We start from the raw sequence: 15936 nt of genomic DNA, 5'->3' as shown, positions 1-15936 counted from the left end.
AGTGGTTAATTACAGAAGAAGGGGCTAGTCACACTTACTAGGACCTTGACTTCAGTGTGCCTCCCAGGATTGGCCTGATCGGTCTGCAGAGAAGGTGCAGTAACTGAAAACATCAATGTCCTGCACCTTTATCTACTCTCACCCTGATCAGCCCTTGCTGCAAGTCCCGTAACCTTCCAAAGCATTCCAAGCAAGAAAATTGAAGCCTTGTCAATAGGATTCAGTGGCTCTTTGGCACAGGCTTTAACAATAGTAGTCCTCATATATTCAGTGTAATTCATTGAATATATCTTAGACCCTTTGACTATTAGCCTCTTTACCTACAAGACGAGTTATAATCCAGGGTTCACAGAATTGGGAAAATCAGTTAAGGTGATAGATATGGGTTCCCCCTACTTCTCATCAACAGCCCTATCCTGGTTATTCTTGCCTTTGACCTCTTTTTACCTCTCCTTGTTACCCTTCTCCTCCTACATCATCACTACATCCCTTCTCTTTGCTTTCAATCGTCCTGAAATCCTTCCATCTTTTTAAAATCTCTAAAAACTTTACATTTAGAACCTGCATCACATGATTCAATAGTGACTCATAGGCCATTCATTCCTATTGTCACTTAGTTATCATTTATGTATTGAACATCTTCTAAATACAGGGCTTGGGGTCAAGCCTGGGGATACAGCTGGAAGTAACACTGCCTTCGAAGAGTTTACAGTCTTCCAGAAAGGACGCCTTCAGGGATGTAATTTCAATGAATGAAAAATATTTGCTAGGACATTTAGCCAAGGGAATCTACTGCTGTTTATAGGTTGAGATCTGAACGATTCATTCCACATTAGTTCAGTGCATGTAAACTTAGTTCCAACCGTGTACCAGGGCCTATTCTGGGCACTAGGTAATTCAGCAGAACAAAACAGAACAAAATTTACTGCCCTCTTAAAGGTTACATTCAATTGCCCACCTGCCTCTGGGGCATGGTGAATAAGAGTAAAGGTAGAATGAATGAGGCTAGAGTTTGCCCAGAGTTCAGAACATGCTGAGTTCTAGTTACAGTTACCAGATGGTTACAGAGCCATATGACTTAATCCCAGGGTTCCTTTCAATTAGTTATGCTTTAAGACTACGCATCATTTCAAAACCATTTCTGCATTTGCTCTGAACTTATCATGGAGGATGCTGTCTACTGCACAAGTGAGTAGTGCTGGTAGAATAACCATGTGGAAATCCATTTTGAAGTTTGAGGCAGGAAAATTTTGTTTCCTTTCAGCATCTGGGACTTTTCTTCTTAGGCTAATAAAATTTAGTATCTTAGCATGCTTCACTTTTTGCTCTGGCTACCAGAAAGCTCAGGGGCAAATTAGTTACCAGTCTTATGCTTCAAATATTTGCTTCCCATTTACTTGTTTGTTTCACACTTACATTTTGTTAACATTGCCACATGAATGCTTTTTTTGTGGTAAATTTGTCTGACCCCCAAATATAGGCTCTACTTAGAAAACTTTCAAGAATGATGACTCAGAATTTTCTCAGTAATTTTCACATTCTTTTGCTATATCTCCAATAACATGTAATGTGGTAATAAAGCCAGGGGCTAAGAGGGAACAGATCCCTCTTCCCTCTCACATGAAGCCTTGACATCTTTCTTTGTTTATAACTTTACTTTTATCTCTCTAGCAGCTGAGCTTCTTTGTTCATGTTTCCTCCTCTCCCCGATAACTTTGCCCTCCGTATGGCTTTGTCTTCCTATACCCCTCCATCTCTGACTCTTCTTTCTGATGACTCTAGATGGCTTTTATTCATATCACTCACTAATTTGGTCCCTTTGTTTTCCTATTTTAAGTTAATGAATGAGGCATCAGATTGAACTGTCTTTTCATTCCAGTCCATGTGTCATACTTCAGATGTAATGACTATTCTGCTCATGGGCCTCGTGCCCACCCTGGTCTATTGGCAGTGGGTAGCTGAGGTCAGGCCACATGGGACAAAACACATTGGCTGTTTTTCACCATGTATGAAGAGGGTATCTTTAGAAGGATAAAGGGTGGAGTAGAAACAATGATATCTCCAGTTAAGTGGCTTTCCTGATGCAGACTAGTAACAGGAATATAGAACCTTGATAAGCCCACCCAATGCTGTGATGCTCTGGCATGGACTGTGCTCTTTGCCTGGAACTTGGAGTCCTCTTTCTTCCTGTACCTTTTTTTATTTCCAGCTTCCTCCCCTGCTGATCTTGTTCTCCTCTGTGTATCAGGCCACCCATCACTGGTCAAGAAAAATGTCCTTGATGTCTTCCTGTACAGATTCCTTCCACTCTGATCTCAGAGAACCCTGTGCCTTTTTCTATTACAGTCTTTTGCCATTTATTATTAGACTTGTCCTTTTCCTTATTTGGTTTCCCTACTAGGTCTCAACAATGCTAACAGAGTTAGCTTCTCATGTCTGTACGCCTAGCCCCTGAAAAAGTGTCTGGCCTGTATTAGGATGCACTGTGAGATGGGGGCAGGGAATGGAGACTTTCCTTCCTCCCTCTCAAGTCAGGGAAAAGAACCCTGTTTCTGGAGCAGGTATTAAATTCATGCTCACATCTCATTCTCCAGAATGAGAATTAAAAGTCCTAGTGCACACATTGAAACCACAACCAACGGTTCCTTTCTATGGATTGGACTTCCTGGAAATTTATTCTTTTGCCACTTTTCTCATGTCTCATCTATACCCACATTTTGTGTTAACTTGTCCTACAGTTATCACCTTTTTATAGTTCATCATCTTTTCCCTTCTAAGTTTTATGTATAACCCCTATTGACCTTGGTTGAAATCCAGTCCTTGCTCTTTACCTGAAAGTCTCCTGACACAAACTTTGAGGGTATTTGCCTTGGAAGAGTTGGGGACTTAGAATTAGTTGATATTAGAACCAGCACCACCTCTTTGTAACTAGGTGACTGCAACCATGCCACCTAATTTCCTCATCTCTAAAGTAAGGATCACAACCCCTTTTCTGCCCACTTCAAGAACTGCTAGGACTATCCAGTGAGATAAGCACAGAAGCGGGTTTTTAAAACTTTGCAAATATTCATGACGATTATTAGTCAACTTCCTTTTCTCACTCCATTCCATTTCCATTCTTTGTGGTTTATTTACAAGCTCCGACTTCCAGAAAGGATTTGAGGCAATTGTCTCAGCAATATACCTTTCTAAATCTGTGCGAATTCAATTTAATAAATATTGATCTCCTGTTATATTAACTTTATTGAGCGCTTGCTATGCTCTGGGAGCTGCACAAATCATATCACTGAAACCACACACAAAGCACTTGAGGGGAATATTTTTATTTACCTTTTCCTGAAGAAGTATGTATTGAGGCTTATGGATGTTAAATAACTTGATCCAGGTTGGAAGTTATGGAGTCCAGATTTAACTCAGATCTCGGTGACTCCAAAGTCTATGCTTTTAACTGTTATTCTATACCAACCTTCATGTTCTGTGACCCCAAATGAAACACTTTCAATGTCCAACTAATCTTCTTTCACAATCTTTTCCAAATATTATTATGGTAGTCTTTTGAAATTCTTGTCAAAATAGTGGATGGGCTTTTTGCTAAGAGGCATATTGCGCACAATGAACCTGCCCATGGGTGCTACGTTCCTTGAATAGATGGCTCACTTTCTCCCTGTAATTTTCGTGTCACCTGTCAGTATATTTAATTGAATTCTAAGCTCCTTAAAAAAGATTAAAAGTGATATCCACATACTGTATCCCAACCTAGTTCATTTTTTGGGGCACAAGTTAAAGTAAAACAGTGACTATGTTATAATATGAAGGTTAGCTTATTATGTCATATATCGTAATGTTCAGTTTTGTAATTCAGAATCTTTTATTCTTTTCCCTTGGAAGCAGAAACTATTGACTCAGAAAATGGAAACTGGGGTTTCTGGGCAGTGAGAGGATTTAGAAAGTCCCCTAATCCAGACTTCTCATTTTGGAGGTGAACCGATGGAGGCCCAGATCAGGGAAGTAACTGATGTTGAAGAGCTATGGATTTTAAGTGGTTCAAATTCTCATATTTCACATGTCCCATCATTGTGTATCTAAGAATGGTGACAATTAGAACTGGGGAGAAGGAATACTGGATCCTGCCCTCCCCACCTACTATTTGATGCTGGGCAAGACACTTCATGCTCTGATGGTCATTCGGCTTTTCTAGAAAATGGAGAGCAATGTCTAGTGTTGAGGTGGCCATAAAGGCTTATCAGACTGGATGTTCTCTTTATAGAGGTTGGCACTATATTCTACACTGTGGAGAACAAACCATAAAAGACTTAATAGTCTTTACTTTTGAGGAGTTTCATGAGGATTTTCATGTTGAACACACACACACAGACAACACAAAAACAAACACTTCATGAAGCTAAACACAACACACTAATTTTATGCTGAAAGGCATGAAAATGATAACGCATGTTGTATAAATTCAGAGGAGTAAAGATCATTAGAGGTGGCATTATCAGGCCAGTCTTATGATCAAAACAAATCATTGAAATAGTCACTGAAGGACCACACAGGAAGAGTGAGGTCTGTGGTCCAAATAAAAAGACCAGAAGAGGCAAACATGGAGGAGGGGGAATGAGCACAGGGAGGAAAGGGAGAAGCAGGAGATCACGTGATTGGTGTGAAAACCTATTGTGAGGATGGTGACTAAAATTTTTAGAAAGAAACATTGACTTTGGTGCTTGCATTCAACAAATATTTATGGAGTTCTTATTACGTGCAGGACCCTGTGCTAAGCTGCAAGATACAGAATTGAGCAGACAGACAAAGTCCTCGTCTCTATGGCACTTCCACTCTAGAAGGGGGACCAGTAGTTAAAAACAATTAAAAATTAGATGTGATGAGCATTGTGAAGGGAAAGTCCCCAAAACTGGGAGTAAAAATATGGACCTACTCAAGCTGTTCTCTGTAATATCTTCCACATAATTCACCCTATTCTTTGTCTCCGTGTTCTTTAAGACTGAGATGGCCAAGGTCCTACAGTCCTGTGTAGCTCTTGAGATACAGCTATTTAACAACATCTTTTTTTCTTTTATTATATTGTGAATTCATAGAGACCAGGGATAATACATTACTTATGCTTATACCCCCAACGCCCAATCCAGAGTTTCATGTACACTAGGTAGAGTGAGGTAATGAAGTATCATCTTTCCTCCTCCATGAAGGGCACCTTACCATCCACAGCTTTTCTCTAAGTGGACTCTGCTGTGATAGTGGTAGTTCCACTGCTTTTATGAACTAGCAAACTAGGATGAATTCATATAGGGGCCAGCCTTCTGTGTCTCAATGCTATGTGTACATTGTTGTTTAACAATTCTGTGCAGAAAATATTACTTGATCAAGCAGGCGAACACATGCTCAGTTTGAAAAAAGAACAATAGTTTAATGCATGCTTAGATGTTTGCTGCTGCCTCATGCAGTAACATCATCAACTGCAAAAAGGTTTAGAGGAGCAGGAGGTATCTAAGAGTTATCAATTATAGTTTTGGAATGTTGCATTGCCATTCCTCCTTTTTCTAGCTCGAAGTTAGGTTTTCAGTGAGGAGTGGATGGAATTTCAGAGGAGGATTAAGTAAGTCATATTAAAATGACAAAGTAGGTAAATAGAATACAATGTGGAATGAAAAGTAAATTGGATTTAGGCAAACACTTTTATACAGCCTTACCATCCAACCCTATCCAACCACTTCAGACTCCTATGGTGGCTGCTGTGCACGGTTCGATTACATGTTGCCACTCAAGGGCATTTGATGTTTTCTCTCTCTGGAAATTCATTTGCATTTAAATGATTTGAAATAATCATAAAAGCCAAGTGCTATGAAGTTTGAAATTAGTTACTGTCTATAAATTGCGATGCCATTAAAAGATGATTGTGGAGAGCTTTGCTGTCTCAAATGTAGGCAGATTAAAATCTAACAAAGTACACCTTGTTACAAACCTGTAAAGAATGATGGGATACAGAGTTAAATTGATTTATTCTCCTACCAGTGCCTATAAACTTGATGCACTTGAGTTTATTCTTAAAGTAACAAATTTTTCATCTGGCCTATATCTGTCTTCTTTAAACCTATGAATGTTTTATAGAACTTTTTAGATTTCATTCTTATTCTTTATGTAAAAATGAAATGAGTAGAACCGAACTGCATTTTCTTTTTTTTTTTAACGTCTTTATTGGAGTATAATTGCTTTACAATGGTGTGTTAGTTTCTGCTGTATAACAAAGTGAATCAGCTGTATGTATACATATATCCCCGTACCCCCTCCCTCTTGCGTCTCCCTCCCACCCTCCCTATCCCACCCCTCTAGGTGGACACAAAGCACCAAAGCACCAAGCTGATCTTACTGTGTTATGTGGCTGTTTCCCACTAGCTATCTATTTTACCTTTGGTAGTGTATATATGTCCATGACACTCTCTCAGTTCGTCCCAGCTTACCCTTCCCCCTCCCTGTGTCTTCAAGTCCATTCGTTATGTCTATGTCTTTATTCCTGTCCTACCCCAGTTTTTTTTTTTTAGATTTGTTTCTTTTTAGATTCCATATATATATGTTAGCATATGGTATTTGTTTTTCTTTCTGACTTGCTTCACTCTGTATGACAGTCTCTAGGTCCATCAATCTCACTGCATTTTCTTTTTAAACCAGAGGATATGGGTAACATGTTCTGGAAGAGAAGCTTGGAAACATGAAGCTGCATGTTTGAAGGCCTCAGTCAGAGTTATCTCCAATATAGAAACTCCTAGTCTAGTCATCCTGGAAGATCCATGTAGCAGTATTTCAGTGGCTAAAAGTATAAGCTCAGAAGTCAAACATTTTGGTTTCAAATGGCAATTCTGACTATCATTAGCTGTGTGACTCTAGGTAAGTTCCTTGATCTTTCTGATTCCAAACTGGGAATGATAACAGCAACATCTATATTACAGGATTATGAGGAGAGTAGAAAGAAAGGAAGCACATAAGCATTTAGTATGGTGCCTAGGACCTGGTAAGTATTCAGTAAGTGTTAGCTGTTATCTTTTACAAGGCATATTCGAGATGCTCCATTCTTGACTTTGTTTGCCAGTCTCAATGCTTGAGATGGTTTTCACATCAAATTATTTGATGCTTGTTCCAACAAGAAGGGAGGAGTATGTTCCCTGCCTTTGAATCGGGCCTCTTGATTTTTGACCAATAGAATACAGAGGAAATGACACCATGCCAGTTTCTGGGTGCAAGCTGGAAGAAATTGGCATTTTCCACTTCCTTGCTCATGGAATGCTCATTCTTGGAAAACAGCCACCATGCAATGAGGAAGCTCAAGTGTCCCCAGGGAGAAGCCCGTTTGCAGAGAAATTAATAACTAGCTATGTTAGCATCCTAGAGCTCCCTGGTGGCTTAAACAACAGAAATATATTGTCTGACAGTTCTGGAGGCCAAAAGTCTGAGACCAAGGTGTTGGTCTGACCTTGAGACCAACAAGAAATCAGGGTTGATTCATTCTTAGGTCTATAGGGGAAACATCTGTTTCAGGCCTCTTTTCTTGCTTTGTAGATGTACATTTTCTCCCTGTGTCTTCATAGATTTCCCTCTGTCCAAATTTCCCCTTATAAGGATACTACTCTTATTGGATTACAGTCTGCCCTTATGACCTTATTTTAACTTGATTACCTCTGTAAAGATACTATTTCCAAATAAGATCACCTTCTGAGGTGCTGAGGGTTACAATTTCAACATATGAAGTTGGGGAGGAGGACAATTAAACTTATAACACAAGCACTAACTTTACCAGTCATGTGCATGTGCTATCTTTGAAGTGGATCTTCCAGCTCCCATTATACCACCTGAGCCCCACACAAATTGCTGATTCATGAATAAAATAAGTGATTGTTGTTGCTTTAAGCCACTAAGTTTGGTGTGGGTGGTTCTGTAGCTGTAGATAACCAAAAAGATGTTCTTTCTTGGACTAGACAACTGTCATTGATATTTGTGACACAGTCTAAAGAGCTGGCCTCCAACTGATCCTGTGTTCAGTTGACAAATTTTATTCCTTTGTTTGGTTAACTCATTTTATTCCTGGCTGCCTTAGGTAAGATTTGTAATCCAGTCTGGCTCCCAAGAACCAAACCCTAGCTCTGTACATATAGGGTTAAACTCCACAAGCTGCATATAGGTTGTTTATAGATAGGGAAACTATACAACCTGACCATATAACCCTTTACTCCAAAGAGTAGAATGAGGACCCCTGGACACAATCCAAAAGTATCTCTAAAGTTACTTAAATATATAATGTGTCTTATGACAAGGGAATGTTAATGAGAGAACTCTTGAAGAAGGCAGGCTAGAGAATCAAAGAAGAAGTGAGATTCAGACAAATATTGCAAAATAAGTCATTGATTCTTTTGACCTTTGTCCACTAAGTGTCTACTAAAGCCTGTTCACATAACTATTCTGACCAATATACTCCCTCAAAAGTGACCTCCAATGATAACAGCATGGAGTCTCTTCAACTCCATTCTTGACAATTTCCTACTATCTTTCTTGTTTGTTTCTTATCAGTTATTTTTCCATTTAAATATTGTCCTTGGGGGAACCAGGCCACATGTTTTTGTCCCCAAGCAGGAGTAAAGATAGTCTCTCAAACCTAAGGCAACCAGAATTGATAGCATCAAATGACAAATCTGGCCACCGTCTTTAAAGAGTACCAGGGTAGAAGCTGAGCAGACCCAGATCATATATCAAGTTCAAAAGATAGGACTAGAGTTAAACTGGAAGAAGAAAAATAAGCTAGGGACTGATTGCTTCTCTACTCTCTCTTTGGTTTTCACTGTCATCCAATAAATTTTCTTTCCCAGAGTAGATGCTGAAGGAAGATGGGAAAATCCAATTATCTTGGAGGACCTGGGCCCAGGGCTTCGTGCAGAGGAAATCCTGGTACTTCCATATACAGAGACTTTGATCATTGATCCACTGTGGCCTCTGAGTGCTGATTCAGCTGCAGGAGATGTCACAGAGACGCTGTAAGATTGAAGACTACAGACAGGTTTAACACACTTTGTAGAGCAACTCAAAGAACAGTTGCTGATTGGAAGGTATACCTTTGAAACTCTGAAAAAATTTTTTGCGAAAAAAAAAAGCATGTATTCTTAAACTCAAAGGCTGGAGTCATTGTGGGAGCAAAATAATTAAGTGACTCATGAGATTAGGGCTCTGTATTATGACCAACACCACAGGGAATGCGGTGATTTTCTGGTGGTGATGGTCATGTTAGGACAACAAACCAGATTGTCCAAATCTAAAACCTCCCCTTTACAATGAGCAAGCTTACTCTATGATGCAAAAATCTTCACTATAACCTTTTCCTAAAATGATATATTCTTAGTTCAAACAACCATTTTTTATACATTTGCATAGCATTTTTTGCTCAGTGTTTTGTTTTATTTAGGTGATCTCCCAATTTAAGATGCAACAATTGCTCCTGTACCTGAAGAGCAAAAAAGTTCTCCATTTTAATTTGATAGCTTTGGGCTTTAAATTTCATTATGAGAACCAAACTCCAGGGATTTCCATGTCAGGGGATGGAATGATTATACTCAGTAAAACTACTACACTCCTATAGATTTTCCTTAAACTCAGACTTGCCAACTTGTGTGAGATGGAGTAAGCCTGGGCATAAAACAGAAGTGAATCAGTGATCATGTACCCTTTCTTTAAGAACTCAACAGAATCAAATTTGTAGTTTTGATAATAGGCTACACAATGCTCATTTCCACTCAACAGAGAGCTAGTGCCATATAAATGTGCAGAGGGATAAAGAGGATAGTTTGAATATGACCTTGTGGCACTGACCTCAAAGGGAATGAAACAAGAGCTGAAACATCAATTGTCTACTGAGTAGTTAGCCTTTCCTCTATTAAATATTTATTTGTGGTATTTGTAGACCTGTGGTCAGGACCAGAAGATTAAATCATCTGAGTTACAGTCAGGGCTGTGATTATGTATAGGCTATATGTCATTGTATAATTTGAATTCCCCACCTCAAAATCAAATCAAATCAAATCAAAGCAATACACAACCCCCAGATAGCTTCACCCTTGTCCTCCAACAGAGGGAAATGTTTATTTACTGGCAAAACAAGACAGACTAGAGTAAGTGCTTTAAAAGTGGTATTAAAAAGCCATGAATAAATGAAATCAATGTGAGTAAGCCTTATAAGAGGTAGAGAAATTTAACCACAGCTTGGAAGTAGAGGATTAATTCTGACACTAAGCACCTCCTAGACAATAAACTTCTCCAAAAGATGACACGCTCCTGGGGGCAAGGCTTATGACAACTTTACTTTGGTTTCTAACATATAGCACTGTGTCGTGTTTGTGGTAATTGTTTAAATCCGTAATGGTGCTTTTGGCTGCAACTATCAGAAGACTCAATTTAACTGACTTAAATGGTAGGGCGCATATATTAGCTCATGTCTATAGATAGTGTGGCTCCAAGGATGGTTATTCAATGTCTCAGCAATTTCATCACATACCCAGGTTCTTTCCATCTTTCAATTTTATCATCTTCATTACTTTGACTTTGTCCTTGACCAGAACCCTGCATGGTCATTTTCAGGGGAAAAACAAGGACTATTTATTCCTACTATTTATGTCTGAATTATGGAACTTTCATGAAAGACCCTCCAGCAAACCTGTACTCTATAATTCATACTCTAAAATTGGGTCATAGACCTCTCTCAAACCAATAATTGTTTATGGGAAAATACTGCTGTGTTTGGGTAAAAATAAAGCAGGATTTGCCTCTGAGTCACATTGGGACAGGGTGAAACAAAATTAGATATTCTTGTTGGGTAGGCAACCAACAGTGTTTGACACATTGTTCAACATATATTAAATTGAATTGAGATGGAGTAGAAAATTCTAGACAGGAAATTCAAAATTAGCAAAGATAAAGCATACCCCATTGTTATCTTTTCTGAACTCTTTCCATAGCTCCTTCTCTGTCTTCAGTCTCTTTCTCTCCAGAATCTTCCCCAAATACTTCAAGTGATCTTTCTAAAATTCTGAATATGTTGATCTCTTGCTTTCAATAATATAGTTAAATAGTGTTAAAGGTTTTGAACTTAAGGTTTTCATTTTTATGAACTAACTGAACGTGTTCTTTTCTACAAACTGTGATGCTTGCTTTATCTATTTTTATACATTTATAGGAGAACCATAGCATGATGTCTTATTCTATTCTGGATGCTGTAACAAAAAATCATAAACTGGCTGGCTTATAAGCAACACATTTGTTTCTCACAGTTTTGGAGGCTGGGAAGTCCAAGATCAAGGCACTGGCAGATTTAGTGTCTAGTGAAAGCCTGCTTCCTCGTTCATAGATGACCATATTCTCACTGTGTTCTCACATAGCATAGGGGGTGGGAGAGCTTGCTGGGATCTATTTTACAAAGGAACAAATTCCATTCATGACCTAATCACCTCCAAAATCCCTACCTCCTAATACTATCACATTGGATGTTAGGTACTCAATATATACATTTTGCAGGACACAAACACTCAGACTGTAGCACATGTAAAACTGCAAGAGGAAACAACATGAGTTTTGGCATCAAGCTGCTGTATAATATACACAAAATTAGACCCGATATAGTTAAACAGTTATAAACTGTACATTACTTCCAAGTGAGCCCATAAATGGTATGACATAAGAAGGTACATACATTGAGAAGACGGTACATTTGTTGTTGGTTTAGAATCCAAACATAAAGAGACTCAACTCTCCAAAGTGATTTTAAAATCTATCCCATCATCCTATCACGGTGGGAATAGAATATGGTTACTGGAGGAGAACAGTGCTGATCTCCACAGAGCCAAGACAGACATAGTAAGTTTCAGGAAGAAGATGAGAACTGTAGGATCGGACAACCAGCCATTCCCAGGGCTAATGAGTCAAGATTAAAAATATATATAATTCCTTTATTTTGAAATAATTACTGATTCACAAAGGTAACACAGAAAAGACCCAGATTTTCCATGGTAACACCATATATAATCGTAGCATAATAGCAAAACTAATAATCTGAAATTAGTGCTACATGTGCATATAGTTTTATGTCATTTAGGTTGTTCCATGTATCAACAGTTCTTTCCTTTTTAGTACTGAGTAGTACTCATGGTGTCTTAGTCTGCTCAGGCTGCTATAACATAATAGCGTAGACTGGGTGGCTTAAATAATGGAAATTTATTTCTCACAGTTATGTAAGCTAAGAAGTCCAAAATCAAGGTGTTGGCCTATATGGTGTCTGGTGAGAGTTCTCTTCCTGGTTTGCAGATGGATACTTCCTTGCTGAATCTTCATAGGGCAGGGAAAAGAAGCAAGTCTCTGGTTCTTCTTAAAAGGGAAATAATCCCATCATAAGGGATCTACCCTTGTGACCTAATTACCTCCCAAAGGCTGAATCTTCAAATACCATCACGTTGGGGATTAGGGTTTCAACGTATGAATCTGGGGGGTATACAGATATTCAGTCCATAGCACATGGTATAGATATACCACACTTAACCATTCACCTATTAAAAAAATTTTTGGCTGTTTCCAGTTTGGGGTTATTATAAATAAAGATGCTATGAACAATCATTTACAGGGTCTTTGTTTAGATATGAGTTTTCATTTCTCTAGGATAAATGTCAGGTGTGCAATTGCTGGATCATAGAAATGATGTACATTTAGTATTTTTAGAAATTGTAAGCTGTTTTCAAGAGTGACTGTATTATTTTACACTAGCACCAGAAATGTATAAAAGGTCTACTTTCTCTGCCTGCTCAGCAGCACTTAGTAGTGTCACTATATTTTTTATTCAGTTATTCTAGTAGGTGTGTAGTGATATCTCATTATGAACTTAATTTACATTTCCCAAATGACTAGTGATGCTGAACATCTTTAGGTGCTTATTTTTCTTGTGTCTTTTCTCTGATAAAGATATGTCTTCTGCCCATTTTCTAGTTGGATAGTTTGCTTTCTTCATTTGAGCTTTGAGAGTTATTTACATATTCTATATATAAGTCCATTGTTAGATATGTGGTTTGCAAATATTTTTTCCAGTGTGTAGCTTGACTTTTTATTCTCTTAACAGAATTTTTACAGAGAAAACATTTCTAATTTTGATGAAGTTCACTTTATAAATTTTTTTAAGTAGATTCTGCTTTTGGTGTCATGTCTAAGAACTTTTCACCAAACACTAGGTCACAGATTTTCCCATATAATATCTTCTAAATTTTTAATTGTTTTATGTTTTACATTTAAATCTGTGGTCCATTTTGAGTTGGTTTTATAAAAGTTATGAGTTATAGTTCAAAAGTATTTATTTATTTATTTTGCTTATGAATGTACAATTGTTCCTTCTGTTAAAAAGGCTATCCTTCCTCCATTGAATTGCTTTTGAATCTTGCATTTGTGATTAGTTTTAATATATTTAGGATATTAATAGTCTGTCACACAAAATGAGTATTAAAAGTCATTTGGCTGTACTTGTGAGACGCTATTTCTAGTTTTTTTGTTCTGTTTTATTGATCTAAATGTCTGTCTCTCCATAAACACCACACAGTCTTGATTACTGTAGTTATATAATGTCTTGAAATCAAGTAGAGTGATTAATCCTATTTTATTTTTTTCTTCAGAATTGTTGTAGCTATTCTAGCTCTTTTGCCATTCCACACAAATGTAAAACTAATCTTGTCTGTATCTATAAAAAACCTTGCTGTTGTCTTGATAAGAATTAAGTTAAACCTGTGCATCAGTTTGAGGAGAACTGACATCTTTACTATGTTGTCTTTTAATCCATGAGCACAATATGCACCTCCATTTATATAAAACTTCTTTGATTTTTTTAGCAGCATTTTTTAGTTTTCAGCATACAAGTCCTGCACATATTTTGCCAAATTTACACACAAGTATTTTATTTTTGATTTTACTTAGCAGAAGAAATAAGAAAAATTACATCTACTCCATCTTCCCAGAAGTGGAAGTCCCCAAATATTGCTCTTTGAGAAAACATACGGGGAGCATATCAGACTGAAAAAACAATGTATAAAAGCAATAAATAGACTTCCAGCATGGATGGCACTAAACTGTGTTGGAAAACAGCAGCATGGGGCATTTTAGAGATAATCTCAGCTGTTCAAGCCTGTATAAAATGTGTGTGTGTGTGTGTGTGTGTGTGTGTGTGTGTGGGTATATGAAATGAGTCATTTCTTCATTACTTAGTATAATAGTTGAATGCCAAAATGTCTGAAATTGTGTTCTTCTACCTGCAGTTCAACTTTACATCTCCTCCAGCCAAGCCAGGAAAACTTTCTCTTCCTTTTGAATTTTGGCTAGATTGTTTTTACTTGCTTTGACCAGTAGAATGTGGCAATAGTGATGTCTTGTTAATTCCAAGACCAAGCCTAAAGAAATCTTATTTTTGATCTTTCTGTTGGACTCCATGACCAGTATATGAACAAGCCTAGCTGAGGCCATCTTAGTCCAGCCAGCTCCCAGCTAAACCAACAGATGATTGCTTTCCCATGAGCAATACCAGCTATGTAGGGCAACTTAAGGAATTGCTCTACTGAAGATGTACTGTAGAGATATAGCAAATAGAATAGAGAGCTGGTGGCATGGACAAAGTTAGAGATAGAGAAATTGATGGGAAATAACAGAATACACAGAAACTGATTTTTGTGTGTATGAGAAATTGGTATACAGTAACAGTAGGCCTTTGCAATCCCTGGGGAAAGAGGGACAATTCAGAAAATGGTAATGAGGCAAATGACTACTCATTTAGAAACCAAAGTCAAATCCATCTATCATGCCATCCTTTAAATAGAATTTCAGATGGATTTAAAGTATGAATCTAAAAAGAGAAAAATATCAAAATCTACATCATGAGGATGTGGATATATATAAATATCTATATCTATATCTATATCTAATCTCCCCTGTCCTGGATGGGGTAAGATTTTTCATAGCAGGGCAGAAATCCAAAGAGTCATGAAAGCAGACATCACAAGCTTATGTTGCCTCACTCAAATTCTGCCCAGAGATGCATTCAGCTTGGCCAGGAGAAGAATTTCAACATAGAAGGAAAGAAAGAGAGGGAGAGAGGGAGAGACAGAGGAAGGAAGGAGATAAAATAATTGAAATGGAAGACCCAAAAACAAGCCATTTCTCCTTTGTCTCAGTAACAAAATATTAGGTGGTCTTACATATAGTCCTTTTATACATTTCTGTTACCAGCCTGGTCCTGAAGGCATTTAGGTTTATGCAGTCCACTCCCCAAGCACAAAGAAATAGACGAAAATACTTTAGTTCAAACAATGTGTGTATATGTATAAAAATAATATTATAAAGTTAAAAGATAGCACTAAGTAAAATATCTTTAACATGAATGACAAACTGAGTGTTAATATATCCCAAATATATAAAGAGTACTTACAAATAAATTTGAAAAAGACAAAAACGTCAGTACAAAAGTGGGCAAAAAACATGAAAAGATAAATAAAATATATACAGGGCAAATAACATAAGCAAATACATTTCATATCACAAGAAATCTAAGATATGGGTAAAGTGAGATAATCATTTGTCTATAATTTTAGCAAAGGTTGAAATATTGATGATTTCCAATACTGGCAAGAGCAAAGAAAAACAGGTATCTCCAGATATTGTTGATGGAGTTATATTTGTATAATTTTTCTATATACAATTTGGCAATGTATGTTACAATATAAAATATGCATATCCTCTGACTCAAAAATTCCACTTCAAACATTCTTATTTAATCAACAAATATATATTGAAATTGTGTTGTATGCCAGATACTATAGACACTAAAGATAAAAAGATGAACAAGATTTTTAAGGCTCTCTCTTCTTCACA

The 15936-nt window shown here is 37.4% G+C and overlaps 1 long non-coding RNA gene across 5 annotated transcripts in view; it reads left to right on the top strand.

The window, feature by feature from the left end:
• The window catches only part of LOC132597339 (uncharacterized), a 393127-nt gene that overhangs the window by 343811 nt on the left and 33380 nt on the right, over positions 1 to 15936 (top strand). For 4 of the 5 annotated variants that reach the window (XR_009563966.1, XR_009563967.1, XR_009563968.1 and 1 more), the window contains one exon: positions 8876 to 9107. The exons of the other annotated variant lie outside the window; for it this stretch is intronic. This is a non-coding gene — a long non-coding RNA (uncharacterized lncRNA). The remainder of the gene's footprint in view (positions 1 to 8875; positions 9108 to 15936) is intronic. 5 annotated transcript variants of the gene reach the window in all.

The sequence above is a fragment of the Globicephala melas genome, chromosome 5 (assembly GCF_963455315.2).
Source record: "Globicephala melas chromosome 5, mGloMel1.2, whole genome shotgun sequence".
NCBI lineage: Eukaryota > Metazoa > Chordata > Mammalia > Artiodactyla > Delphinidae > Globicephala > Globicephala melas.
The sequence above is the reverse complement of the archived record's forward strand: the minus strand, read 5'-3'. Positions and strand labels throughout refer to the sequence as shown.